Source organism: Tamandua tetradactyla, chromosome 1, assembly GCF_023851605.1.
Source record: "Tamandua tetradactyla isolate mTamTet1 chromosome 1, mTamTet1.pri, whole genome shotgun sequence".
In the NCBI taxonomy this organism is placed as follows: Eukaryota; Metazoa; Chordata; class Mammalia; order Pilosa; family Myrmecophagidae; genus Tamandua; species Tamandua tetradactyla.
This window is the reverse complement of record NC_135327.1, coordinates 104,864,268-104,877,544: the sequence shown is the minus strand read 5'-3', so window position 1 is coordinate 104,877,544 and position 13,277 is coordinate 104,864,268.

The window sequence follows — 13,277 nt, the reverse complement described above, 5'->3', positions numbered from 1 at the left end:
TCAATAAACACACCCTCACCAAACAGGAAATCCAAACCTCCTCTTAACTCTTGTCCCTCCCTCCATTATTTAACCCTCGTGTTGCTGTGGTACTGCTGATGTTTTCCTGGTAAACATAGCCCATCGCATGCAATAGCAGTTTCCAGTACCTTGAATTTAAACACTCTTTATACAAGAATCATATGTTTGAAGTAGTTCATGTAAGAACTTATATTTGTAGTGTAAATTGATGGGACACATAGGTCTATACAACTCCTTTCAATCATGTTCACCTTCAATGTGGTAATATCACTTATAGACCCACTAGTGAACCCCCTTCACTTATATCTATTCCCTTACATTTAAGTTCAACCTCATTAGCTAACCGTTCACCCATCTCTAGCTTCTATATGTCTTTAGCCCCCTATATTCTGTATTATCAGCTTCTGATTTTACCTTTACCATGGTCATAAAATTGGAGTCATACAGTATCTATTCTTTTGTGACTGACTTATTTCACTCAGCATTATGTCCTCAAGGCTCATCCATCTTGTCATGGCTTCAGGATATCATTTTGTCTTACTGCTGCATAATATTCCATCATATATGTGTACCACATTTTGTTAATCCACTTGTCTGTTGATGGAAATTTGGATTTTCCAAAGTTTCCATCCTTTGGCGTTTGGGAATACTGCTGCTATGAACGTAGGTGTGCAAATGTCTGTTTGTGTCACTGCTTTCAGCTCTTCTGGTTATATACTGACTAGTGGTATTCCCAGGTCATAGTGCAACTCGATATTTAGTTTCCTAAGGAAACGCCGAACTGTATTCATAGCAGCTGTACCATTATACATTCCTACCAGCAGTGCATAAGTGTCCCAGTTTCTCCACATCCTCTCCAACATTTGTTCCCTGTTTGTTTCATAGCAGACATTCTCGTAGGTGTGAGGTGGTATCTTATTGTAGTCTTGATCTGCATTTCCCTTATAGCTAATGAAAATGAGCATTTCTTCATGTGTTTTTGAACCATCTGTATTTGCTCTTCAGAAGAATGCCTATTCATATTTTCAGCCATTTATTTCATAGTTGGGTTCTTTGTTCTTTTGTTGTTGAGTTATATGATTTCTTTATGTATACAGAATATCAAACCTTTATCTGATATGTGACTTCCGAATATTTTCTCCCATTGAGTTTGCTGCCTCTTCACCTTTTTGAAGCTTTATGGTACCAAGTGTTTGATTCACTTTGAGTTAATTTTTGTATAGGGTGTAAAGTAAGGGTCCTTTTTTCATTCTTTTGGCTGTTGACATCCAGTTTTCCCATGCTTATTTATTGAAAAGACTATTTTGTCCCAGTTCGGTGGATTTGGAGACCTTGTCAAAAATCAGTTGACCATGGATTTGGTGGTCTATTTCTGCATTCTTGATTTGATTCCATGGGTAAATACTTCTATCTTTGTGCCAGTAGCATGCTGTTTTGACCACTGTGACTTTATAATCAGTTTTAAAATCAGGAAGTGTTAATCTTCCCACTTCGTTTTTCTTTTTTAGTATGCTTTTAGCTCTTTGAGATCTCTTTCCCTTCCAGATGAATTTTGTAACTAGCTTTTCCAAGTCTTCCAAGTTGGAATTTTTATTGGTACTGCATTGAATCTGTAGATCAATTTGGGTAGAATTGACATCTTAGCTATATTTAACCTTCTTATCCACGAGCATGGAATGTCTTTTCCACCTATCTAGATCTTCTTTGGCTTCCTTTAGCAATGTTATGTAGTTTTTGTGTACAAGTCCTTTGTGTCCCCAGTTAAGTTCCTTTTTAGGTACTTGATTCTTTTAGTTGCTCTTTTGAATGGGCTTTTTTCCTTAACTGACTATTCAGTTAGGTTATGTAGAAATATTACTGATTTTTGCACATTAATTTTGTATCATGCCACCTTGTTGAATTTGTTTATTAGGTCAAGAAAGTTTGTTGTAGATTTCTCAGGATTTTCCAAGTATAGTATCATGTCATCTGCAAATAATGAAAGTTTTACTTCCTCCTTTCCAATTTGGATGCCTTTTCTTTCTTTTTCCTGCCTGATGGCTCTAGCTAGAACTTCTAGTACAATATTCTCTTTAGTCTTAAGAGAATTTGGGCTGATGGTTCATCTTCTGTAATTGCTTCAAGCTGTCAGTAAGTCTTCGGCCCTGCTGCAGGAGGATTGACGTCTCTGGCTATGTTATCGAGGGTGCTGGTTGAGCATGGGGAGTGGGAGTGTTGGCTCTGGTGTGGAAGAGGTTGTTGTGAAAGGTTTCTAATCCGAATAAGCCGACTAGGTGAGAAATTGCATACACAGTCTGAAAAGAAGAAGGAGCCAAATGGAATTCAGGGTATTTTTAAAGATTTTTTTAGGAACACTGTTGGTTGGGGCTTGGCATACTACAACGCAAGGGCCAGTATCATCCTTGGAAGTCATGTTTCTCATGTTGCTAGGGAACCTTTTACATCTCTGGAATTCATGTTCCATGTAGAGAGAAAGGTAGTCTATTTGTAGAGTTTGGTTTAGAGCGAGAAAGAGTACATTTGAGCAACAAAAGAAGTTCTCTGGGGGTGACCTTTAGGCGTTAATTATACGTAGGTTTAGTTTTGTTGTTACCGAAATAAGTTTTATAAAGGTAAGCTTTAAGATTAAGGGCTTGACTTATTAAGTTGGAGCCTTATTGTTTAAGAGAGCAGTCAGAATTCCCCAGGTGGAAAAGTTTAATCGTTTCACATTTTCCTTTAGCTCTTTAAGGGATTTGCAAATGCTTTATTTTCTGATTAAGATTTTATTCTTTATTTTAGGTTCCATGTCAAAAAAGCTGAATTAAGTTGTTTAAATAAACTGACTAGACAGGTTAAACAAGATAATGTGCTACAGAAAATTTAAGTTTTGGAAGCTTTAGAGTAAAGCAGTATAACTTACAAGTAAATTGGTTGCTTTTATGATTTGTACATTTTTAAAGAAAAAAATAGGCTTACTCGTATAACTTACAAGTAAATTGGTTGTTTTTATGATCGGTAAACTTTTTTTAGGGAAAAATAGGTTTATCAAATTTTGGTTAGCATTTATTATGATAGACAGAATTTACTTTCATAAACCTTTTACAACTTTCTATATTCATTTAGGTCTTAAGGTTAGCAATGACTATAAACAAGATTCGCTTTCATACTTGGGATATGTTAGTTCAGAAAACTAATATGTTGCTAGACTGTGCTATGAGGCAGCTGGAGGTTAGTAAAGTCTGCTGCTAAAGCATTCTTAAAGATATGGCGATTAATTCAAAACCCTATGGGTAGCATTAAGTGAGTTGGATGGGAATCTTATTAAGTCCCTCCCATTTTAAATCAAATAGGTATTGAGAGCCAAGGTGAAGAGGGATACAAAAAATAGTGTTTTTAAAATCTAGCCCTGAGAACCTGGACAGGGGCTAATTGTTTGGATCAACTGGGATGCCTTCATTCCTTACAGGTGGGCCTATTTGCTTAAGGATCTCCTTTGGGATGCTGAGAGGCCTTGATTTAGTAGGAGCCTTAGGGCAAACAAAGGGCAAAACTCTACTCTGGTCCACTAGTCTTAAGGTTGCCCCCAGGGAATGAAGAAGCTCCCTCCCTAGAAGAGGGTGGGGTATTCAAGGATAATGAGAAATTGATGGGATACTAGACTGTCTTTAGGCCTGCAAAGGAGAGGGGTAGTGAAGGTCTAGTTTTGACTTTACCATCAACTCCCGTAACTAGGCAAGTCTGAGTAGAAGCAGGCCCTGAGTGGCAGTTCAAGACAGAGTGGCTCCCACGTTAATTAAGAAACGAATAATCTTAACTGCTATGTCAAGTGTCACCCCAGTTTCCTGTAGGTTAATGGTGAGCTGTGAAGTTATCAGAGCCATATGAAGCTTCAGGCACCTTCAGTCTTCTTCATTTGCCACAGGCAGGGCTCAAGGGCCTGTCCTGCCCCGTCCCCCACTTCAGGAGACTGTGCAGTCCCTGGGCCCCTTGCCCATGTTGGTAGGAGGAGCAAGGTCCTGATAGGTCCTGAGGTTAAGGTTTGTTTCAATATTTCTGGCACTTTCTTTGCCAGTGGCCCTCTCACCCATAGTGGAAACAAGGCGTGGAGCCACAATTCAGGTAACCTTGAGGGGACAGGGTGCTTTTAACAGTGACTACAATAAGCTGAGACTGTTCTCTGTTTTTTTGCGTATCTCTCTTTGCCATCTTCTCCTCCTTGGCTTTGTCTCATTTGGCAAAGGCAGAAAAGGGAGTTTTAACAGGTTATTAGTGGGAGTTTGTGGGCCCACGGGGAGTTTTTGCAGTTTTCTCCAATATTAGGGGCAGACTGGCTGATGAAATGAGTGCCCAGCCAAATTTGAGCTTCCTGGGAGTCTGGGAATTATATTAGTATATTAGTTTATTTGTAATATATAATATATTGTATAATAAAAGTATACTAATTTATGTCGTTCACCAACTTCCCCTGGAACAGGGCTGGGTTTTCCTCTTTCTCCCTTAGCTTATTATAATTAGCTGGCTTGGTACATTTTCTCATATCTTTAACCAGACAATTTTAAAAAGGTATCATTAAGAAGATCTTATTTTCTAATTGAAATTGAAACACTAGCATGATACAAGTGACAAGTCCCTGTCAGGTCCTTGTCTTGATAGAGAGCCGTAAATATGTGGGCATAGGGAATTTCTGACTACTTTCCCTATTGTAACTGAGATTGTAACTGAGAGTCCCATTGGAGGGCTATGCTTTCTCATCTTTTAACTTATATTGACAATTGGCATTTCTCATTTTCTCCGTAAAAGGAAATAGAAGAACTTACAGACACAAGTGGGGTACCTTAACCCCACCCTTGCCCGGAAGAATTCCAGAACAATGCTCTCGAGGAGTTGGGGACTCAAACCCTGTGCTTTCCTGAGAGATGTCTGGATCTATGCTTCCAGGGGATTTGCTGGGCTTTCCTTGAAGAATTTCAGGACACTGGGCTGAGGAGCTGTTCCTCTCTGCCAACCCAATCTCTTGAGTATTTAGGGAGTAAAGTTGCTCGGTGTCCCTGGGACATTCCTTGCGAGGACATTCCTCCCTAGGAGATATGTAGAACTATGCTCCGAAGGTGGGAGTGCTTGCCCCACCTGTGAAAAGTCTAGACAGTGCTCCTGGGAATACTTTTGCACTCTAGGTTTGCAAGTTTCCTGAGGGCTAAAAAGTGAGCATGCTCTAGCAGAAAGGGAGTTTTATTTCTGGCCACAAAGGGTCTCAATAGAAACTAAACATAGAGACATTCCCACTGACATAAACCAGAGGTGACTCCCTAGAGTGTTAAAAAGGACACCTTGTTTGGTACAAGAATCTTTAGCCCAGAATCCTGTGTTACAAATGATAGAATGTCTTAGAAGGCATCAAAAGTCAAGCAGAGGAGAAAGAAGGAGACGCTCATGGAAGCAGGGGAGAGGACCTCTGTGGAAGAGTGGAAGAGAGGAACAGATTCAGCCAGAGGAAGGTTTTGGGTCCCCAGAAAGGAGGAAAAGACAGTGAGGGGAAGTCTCAGAAGGACAGAGTGAGAGAGAGAAACAGTGGAACTTGATTTGTCTTCCACTGGATTCCTGCTTGACACAGGGAGAAGACCCCAATCAGGTTCCAAGGGTGGAATCACCCATCGTCCTGAGTCTCCTTTGATCTGTGTGGCATGGAGATGGGCTCTTGCCATCTCTAAGGTGGGAGCCAGAGACTCAGTAGACCAAGTTTATGTTCTGGGGAAGCCTGATCAGAGCCTCTAGATTCCTAGAGACACAGAGTTGCATGAGGACATAGGAGAGGATTGCAATGAGCCATGCAAGAAGCAAAAGCAAAAGTACATGGTCAAGTCTCCTGGTCAATAGCCGTGACTTATCAGATGATCAGAGAGAAGGGTCTCCTGGTTGGCTTACCAAAATATGTTGCCAATTTGGCTTCTTAGATTCTTGGCCATGCTGCAAGAATGAATTCAAGGACACAGTACAGCATAGAGTAATGAGGCAGAAAATTTATTGAGAATGCATCTGAGAGAGCATGTGGATACTATCACAAGAAAAGAGGAGTGAGAAGTGAGAGGTCCTTTATACAAATTTTGTTTAAGATATTTCAGGTAATGATCATAAAATGTCATTGGTTTTGCTTATTTGATTGTCTTCTTTATTTCTATAGGCCATTCAAAAATAGTAAACATATTGTGTATACATTATCATTTGTTCAAAATTGAGGCAGCAAAAAACAAATGACCAGGAATTCCTTGAACAATAATTCTCAGAAGTCTGGAAGATGGGAGTAAGAGTGATAAGGAGATAAATGTAGATAAAAAAAGTATGCAGGGAGTTAAGCTGAAAGTGCCTAAGTCTATTGTATTTGTTAAAAAATCTATCTTTCCTTTCCTTTTACGTGCTCTTCCTTTATCCTTTCAGAATCATTTCCCAATTTTTGGGAAAATGATAAAATAGGACAAAGGTAGATATTCATGTGATTGTAGGGGAAAGGCCTAAGAAATACTCCTTCAGCTGACCTAAAGAAAGGGATGTGTGTCCCTCCATCAATTCAATTTCATTTATGTATGGCTTATGGCCATGACTGACTAAGTTCATGTTTTGAGTTAGTAGAATATAGATCCATTTATTAAAATTTTATTTTATATTTAATTATCATATTCATATTTTATATTTTAGGTAAACTTTATTTGAAGTTTAATATATAATGAAAAATTCACAATTCATAAAAGTGTAGCTTAATAAATTTTCATAAAATGAAAATACTTCTGAAATCAGTGTTCAAATCAAGAAATAGAGTGACATTGAAATTTGAGATAATGTGGTAATATTACAGATAAATGCACAAATTTGAAGTGGATATTTTGACACTATTTCACAAAGTGAGCAGTACTCAGATACAAGAACAGAAAATAAAAAGCATTCCAGAAGATCCCACCCAAATTCTGTGCCCTTTTCTAATTATGAATCAATTCCCAAGTTATGGTAACACTCTTGATTTCTGAGATAAATTTAGCCAATTTTTGAGCACTATATAAAATAAATTGTATTTTATCTATTCTTTTGTTTCTTTCCCTTAATATTTTGTTATGAGATTCGTGAATATCATTCTCATTGCTGAATATTATTACATTGTGTGAATATACTACTGTCTCGGGTTGCTAAAGCTGCCAAAATGCAATGAGCCAGAAATGGGTTGGCTTTTAAGAATGGGGATTTATTAGTTACAAATTATAATTCTAAGGCCATGGAAAAATCCAAATTAAGGCATCAATAAGAGGATTCCCTTCCCTTCACTGAGGGAAGGCCGATGGCATCCAGAGTTCCTCTGTCACATGGGAAGGCACATGTGGCATCTGCTAGTCCTTCTCTCCAAAATGTCTCTGGGATTCTGTGGGCCCTTGCTTATTTCTTCTGGGGCATTTCTGTGTAAGCTCTCTCTCTCTCTCTCTGTGAGCTCTCTTGAAGATTGCAGTATAGGATTAAGACCCTTCTTGAATTGGATTGGTCACGTCTCCATGGAAATAACCTAATCAAAAGGTCCCACCCACAACAGGTCTGCCTCTGCAGGACTGGATTAAAAGAACATGGTCTTTTCTGGGGTACAGAACATATTCAAACCAGCACAACCACTGTTAATTTACTGCTTCTATTATTGCCAACAATAATAAAATTGCCATTTGGATAGTTTCCAGTTTTTAGCTCTTACAAATAGCAGTGCCGTAGTATATGTCTACATATCTTTGGAAAACATATTTATGCATTTCTTTTCAGTATACACCTAGAAGTGGAATAGGCTATGCATATGTTTAGTTTTGGTAGTTACTGCCAAATTGTTTTCAAAATTGGTTGTAACAATTTACTCTAGCATCAGCAATGTATTAAAGTTCCAGCTTCCTTGCCAACACTTACTCAGGCCATGCTGAATTAGTGTATGGGTATCACATTTGTGATTTTAATTTGCATTTCCCTGATGACAAACAAAATTAATCACCATTACATATTGACTAATTAAGTATACTCTTTGATGAAGTGCATGCTTAAGAGCTTTGCTGCATTTTCTAATTTATTTTTATTTATATGAATATTCTGGATATGTCTTATGTGGGATATATATCGCAAATATCTTCTTCCAAGCTTGTGGCTTTCCTTTGTAATCACTTGATGCTATGTTTTGATGAAAGAAAATTCTTATTTTTAATGTATTCTGATTTATCAACTTTTTTCCTTCATTCTGCCTTATTTAAGAAATCCTAACTTATTCCAAAGACATGAAGATATGATTTATATTTTCTCTCACATTTAGAACTTTAACCAACCTATAACTGATTTTTGTATGGGATCAGTAAAGGGGGATAGGAGGTTAGAGGGAACATGAAATTTATTTAGTTTTCATGTGAGTATCTAGTTGACACAGCACCATTTATTGAAAAGACGACCTGTTCCTCATTAAACTTACTCATTTTATTAAAATATTTCCAATCTAAATGAATACCTTTCTGTCCTTAAAAGTTCCAGGTTGGAAATTCAAGAAGTGTAAAAGGAAATAAATTCTACAGTTTGTTTATATTTAAAGTTGGGTCATTCTTACTTACATCTAAACTAATTTCTTGCTATTTTACTTATAATTCTGAGTTCAAATGAAAATAAGGTTTCATCAGAATGCTGTTGTTCAGGGATAACAAAAACTTTTTTGTCAAGGGACTGATAGTAAATAATTCAGGATTTTTTAGGACATACAGTCCCTGTCTCAACGACTCAACTCTATCATTGCAGTGCAAAAGCAGCTATAGCCAATACACAAATGAATGAGCTTGATTGTGTTCCAATAAAACTTTATTTACAGAAATAGCCAGCAGGTCAGGTTTGGCACTTGGCCATAGTTTGCTGACGTCTGCCCTCATTAACAATCCACTCTTCATATTCACTGAAACACCTAATATGGAGACTTGCTAAGAAAAGCATTAAAAACATGTAAGTGAATACAAGATTTTAAAAGTGTGTACATTGGTTACGTGTGTATGGAGAGGGAGGGTTGGGGAAGGAGTACAAAAATGCTCCGGTGGCAATTGTATCTGGAACTTTTATCTTTGAAATTACAGGAGATATTATAGAGAGTTAAAGAGACTCTGTAGAGGTTGCTGGACATGGGGCCTGCCTGCCAGGTTAAAGTTTCCTCCGCGGAGGCTGAAGGCTTATATCTGGTCACTGACAACCAGATACCAAGTCTGATGATCTGCTTTTGATAATATTAGAGTATTAAGCTCTGGGTGAATTACACTCAACTAGGAATAAGGTGGGAAGAGGTTAAGTTCCTGGATAGAGCAGGTTTCTACTTTGTGAAGTGCTTCTCTCTGTCAAATCTTTGGTTCATTCTGTGAAGTAGGTGGCTCACTGCCTTAGAGGCTTTTCCTTTCCACCCACATTTCCACCTATGACATCTTCTTTTTGCAATAACTAATTGCGGCAGACTATTCATTGTTCCCCAGTAACTAGATACCTTTTCCCCTTTCAGTAATAAGCCCACCCACACCTGCTTTAGATGGGCACATTTCTGCCCCTATGTTCACGCCAAAGGAACATGAGCAAAAATGATGTGTGCAACTTCAGGTTGGTCTTTTGAAGAGGAAATTGTGTGTCTTCTACTTTGCCTTTTGCCCTCTTCCCACAGCTGAAAAGAAGGTGCCTTGGTGCTGGCTAGCTTTGATCATGCAGACAAGGGCAACCCCCTTCTGCAAGAGTTGGCAAATATTTTCTGTACAGAACCAACTAGTGCATCCTTCTGGCTTTGAGGTCCATATGCTCTCTGTTGCAACTACTTAACTGTGCTGCTGCGGTGTGACAGCAGGCCATAGACAGCACCTAAACAAATGGGTGCAGTTTCAATAGAACATTATTTACAAAAGTAGGTGGCAGGAAGAATCCAGCCCTGGGGTGATGGTTTGCTTACACCTGTCCTAGAGGATGGCAAAGCAATGGTAACCTGGGATTTAGGATGATCTAGGGGAGCAGAACTGCACTTCTGAAACACAGACTAATGTGTGAAAAAGAATACACTTCCGTATTGAATGTGCCACTGCATTATAGATCTTTTTATTACAGTAGCTTATTTTCTGATGACACCTAAAATCTAGAAAATGATTGAAAAGATTAAATATGTAGATATGCTATCCTATCTATTTTTATAGTATCACTTATAAAAATTTATTAAAATCAGTTATTAATAGTTTTGCCTCAAATTTTTCCCCTTCCAATGAAATAATTTCACTTCAGTTAGCCTTTGGGGTAAATCTATTTTCCAAATTTTCAATTATATTAGTTCTTACATTAGTTGTTTGAACCCTCTCCAAATTCTTCACTTCTTTCTGAAAAAACATGGAAAATTAGAGAGGTACAAAGGAAAAAAAATCCCTCAGGATGCTATAAAATACTACCTTCAAATAATTTCCTTTATTTCCAATTTCCTAGGCTATATTTTATGCATTATTTTTGAGTGATTTTCTTTGTAATAAATATTAGAGGTTTAGCACTTTACCCTAAACCCATAGCTTATTTATATATTTGGAGCTTAAACACTATATATGTGGTTATACAATTTCATAATTTTTAGGAGTTTCAACCATAGTATTTTTCATTTATGATTTGGAGAGTATTAGTCTTAGGTTGAAACATATGAAACTGCCAAAATCAAACAATTTTTAACATAAAAAGGGCAATGTCCTTTCATTCTACTTAATATATTCAAAGGCATTCTTAGTAAAAATGTAGAATTAAAATATATTAAATTGATATATTAATATATTACTTGCATTATTATATAAGATATTAGAAATAAATACACTATACACTAAATTTAAAAATATATTATTCATTTTTTCAATAAATATTTATTGCATGCCTTTAAGGTACTTGACATTGATCAAAGAATTTGATATACGTCAGTGATAAGATAGAAAACTCAAGAAGTGGTCCTTTTTTAACGGATGGGATTAGAGCCACTAATTTCTTCTAGTGCTGCCCCCTAAAAATAAACATGTTAGAAGTGTTTGATCCTTTAAAGATTCAAATGTCAACCAAGAAATGCACTATTTGGGCAGAGAAGCAGAGCTTTGAAATTTAGAATGTTTGCAATAAACCACATTTTCAATGTGGTGTGTCTTCTACTTTGCCTTTTGCTCTCTTTCCACAGTGAATGAGTCATTCTCAAACTAGAACACTTCTATGCCCCATCTTTTCTTCCTTGAATTTTCCTTTTGCCCTCATCCCCTGCCCCTTTTCGTTGGTTGCCTGATGAGATTTTCTTCATTCATTAGAGAATAAGACATTATAAGATTCAAATAGGAATCCTGTTACACCTTTATATATTCTGTTTCCCTTTTGACACCAACTCCCTGGATTCTTGAATTAGATTCAACATACTCAATACCAAGCAGCCTCAGAGGGCCTCTATGTTAAATTACTGGCTAATATGCTTATAGTACTTTTATAGTGAATGTTCTACAAACATCTCAATGTACAAAAATAGTTTTTCTAGAGCTAAATGAATGTTCTATAAACATCTCAATGTACAAAAATAGTTTTTCTAGAGCTAAACTAGGTAACCCATGTTGTATGAGGTTCTAATTTGCTGCATATGCGACAGACATTTCCTTCTTGATCTTTGAGATTACTATTATTATTATTTGGATTACGTTTTTTTGGAGTCTTTCTCCAGTCTCTATCGTACCCCAGAGTTCTAATCAAGTGGGATTTTCCCTTTTATTTGTTGATTCTGAGGGGAGACTTTTCCAGGAGATGTTACATCACCGTGTCGATGGTGCCCCCTGCCTGCGATGTCCTTTTCTCAGGTATCTGTACAGCTCACGTCGTCACTTCTTTCAGGATCCTGGACAGTGCCAGCATGTCAGTGGAGCACTCCCTGGCCGTCTTATAAAAAGTAGTCCTCCTTGCCTCTGTCTTAGACCTTCTGTCCTTCTTACTGTGCTTCATTTTTCTCAATAACACACAAACAACTTGATGTGGTGTATATTTACTTCTTTACTTGATTACCTTCAGTTTCCTCACTAGAACATGAACTCCCAGGTGGCTGTGGATGTGTGCTGCTTAGATCTCTTTTTTAGCTGTTAGGGTTGTAATGAGCCAGGCTGCTCAAGCTGCAGTGCTTTGCGGATTCACTGCGGCATTCACATGGAGGCGGTGCCCTTTCTGGACAGCCCCAGCACAGCAGGGAAACTAGGGCCTGGCCGTTTCTGCCAATGAGGGCCTTTTCATTGATATTTTCTCCAGAGCTCCTCATTCTTACTGCCTTCTTTTTTTGGCTTTGCATTACAGTCTGAGGCTCTTCCTGTCCAGTCCTGATTCCTCTCCTAATTCCTTTTCTAAGTATTGCATCCATATCATGGTCTAAAGAGTTTCCAAGTTCCATTCTGTTTCCTTCTCCATTGTCTTTCACAGGAGTTACCCCCACATGCAAACACACTCTTGCATGCCTAAGTCAGTGTTTTGAAATGTCAGAGCTGCTATTGGGAGAGGGCTGGATAAGCAGTAAGTGGGGGGCTTGGGGAATGATTACTTGTCACTTGGTTGTCAATGAAAGTTCCATCCTGCTGGTATGTGGGGCACAGGGAGTCCTACAAAGTTGTGGTCCAAATGCTAAAATTTTCAGTGGGGATGACTGTGAAGGTTGTTCTAGTGAAAGGTATTATCTTGGCTGAAGTAGTGATTCAGGCTTTTGAAAAATATGTGGAAAAACATAAAAGTACAATATAATTGACTGGATGTTAATAAGTTGTAATGTCATCATAGTGAAGAATAATGAAAAGTTGAAAGCAGTTAACAAATGATTGGAAATGAAGTTTGAAGGCCAGAGGTTCTTATCTCCTGCAATGGGAAAGGAGAAAAAACTGAAGACTACATTTAGGACATAAAAAGAGTTATAAAGCTTCAAAGATGAATTATCGGTCAAGAGAGCAAGGATCCCAATGAATTAAAATCTATGGGCACCATCTGGACAATTTGCAGTCTCGTGTCCAGGGACCAGAGGCAGAAAAAGAAGTCACTATTCTAATGATTAATAGAAATAAGCAGGAAAAAAATGTATGGAACTCAAGTAATCCACTTTGAAACCTGGCATGCTTTTGTTCAACTATAACTGAGGAGAATATTTTTTAACCAAGGATTCAGTCTCCTCAGGATAGAGGGCTTGGACCATATGTCAGGTGTGCTTGTTTGAAGCCTTATGTACCCCAGGAAAGGCCATGTTC